This window comes from Somniosus microcephalus, unplaced genomic scaffold (assembly GCF_052327205.1).
Source record: "Somniosus microcephalus isolate GS21.2 unplaced genomic scaffold, FLI_Smic_1.0 unresolved_chr4, whole genome shotgun sequence".
NCBI lineage: Eukaryota > Metazoa > Chordata > Chondrichthyes > Squaliformes > Somniosidae > Somniosus > Somniosus microcephalus.
Genome location: NW_028225182.1, coordinates 41,407,467 through 41,409,221, shown reverse-complemented (window position 1 = coordinate 41,409,221; position 1,755 = coordinate 41,407,467).

The window sequence follows — 1,755 nt, the reverse complement described above, 5'->3', positions numbered from 1 at the left end:
GTCTCTCCCCACCCCACCCCCCCAGCCGCTATAAGGTGTGAAATGTCGCTGGCTCCCACTCGCTCTCCGTTTCAGTGGCGCGCCAGAGCCGAGAGAGAGGGAAGGAAAGCTTGGTCAAGGTTGCCCGAGACTTGTGAATAATGTTTCGAAGCTCTCCGCCCACCCCTGTGCCAGGTCCCCCTAGAATAGTGAGCCAGTGCTCAGTAAGTCGATGTTCCCTTGGATGGGTTCCCCCCCCCCCCCCCACCCCACCGCCATCAGATGTCGTCGCATATAAGGCTAGGCCAGAACTTAGGGAGTGGCTCTGCCGCACTTGAGGTGGGTAGAGGATGGGCATTGGAATGGGTGAAGAGCAAAGTGCCTGGTGAATTGTCTTAACTCGCCTCGCTCACGGGCAAGTTGGGGGAGGGTCGTTGGGTGAGCAAGAGGGGGCCTGGGGTGTGGCAACCAAGATGCTGGGAAGAAACCGGGCAAACTATAGAGTGCCCATCAAACCCCTCTGTGGCTCTTCCATTCAATTGAACTGATGGGTAGCAGGAGAGAGAGACTTTTGAGGAGGTTGCAGGTGTCTGAAGGAGGAGGAAAATTGGGCAGAGTCTTGAGGGTCTGTGGAAGTGGGCGTGAAGCGGGAGACGAGGTTAAGTGAATCCGCGGCCGACAGCTCGAGAAAGAGAAAGCACCCCCTTTTTGTTCAAATCTATTGTTCTGCCGCTCTCTCTCTTTCTCTCTCTCTCTCTCTCTCTCTATACACTGCCTAGTTTACAGAGCTACGGCCCAGATTGACCGAGGAATCAGTGTGTTGGGCAATGCGATCCGTTCTGTTCTTAAGCATCTTAGCTGAGTTTTCAGCCTTTCTCGAATTTGTTTTGTTGGGATTGTCCGTTAGATGCAAATCACTGGTTTGATTTCGTAGGAAAAATTGAAGCCTGCAAAAATTTGTAATATTTACAATGGTGAAGGAGTGTGTGAGAGTGCTAAAAGCTTCTTTTTATTTTTAAAACTTCTCTCCAGGATTTTAAGTTAAAACTCTCTCTCTCTCTCTTTTAATTTTAACTTGCCTATTCTACTCGGTGGTCCCCTGAGCTAGACACGGGGCCGGCAGGCGAAAGGAGGGCTGGGTGGGAAGCCTGTGTCCGCACACTGATGGGCGGTCCAGCTCTTGCTTCACCCGAGTCTGCCTGGGCGCAAAGAGAAGCTTGACGCTTGAAAGGAGGACGTGCTCAGCGAGAGTATTGACGTCAAGCCCTGTGCTCGGTTTAAAGAGGCAGCATCTCGTTTGTGCTTGGATGGAGATGGGGTGGGCGGGGCGGTGGCAGGAAAGGCCGTGGGCCCATTTTCTGTTTGGCCCCTTGCTGCAATCTGGCACCCCGCAAGCTTGCTTCTCTGTGTCTCCCTCTCTCAAGTCCTCGGCACGACAAGCTCCCGCTTGTATTGTGGCCTGGCTGTCCATTCCACTTGTTGAGATGCACAAGGAATCAGTTAACCACTTTGCTGCATTTACTAACGGACAGGGAGGAGATTGGTGGGGAACAGAGTTCAGTGATCGTCCCCAGGCGGGGTGGGGAGAGTTATTTCCAACTGCTCCATTGCAAACAGAACTTTTTTAAATTTAAGTTGTCCCTTTCCAAACTCTCCGATTAAACCATGGATGGCCGAAATGATCAGTTGGGTGCACTTCCATGGACAGGGGCCAAGTAGGGAGGAGGGCAATTTGCATAGAGGATGCGAGCCGAGGGGGAGACGGGAAGAAGGTGG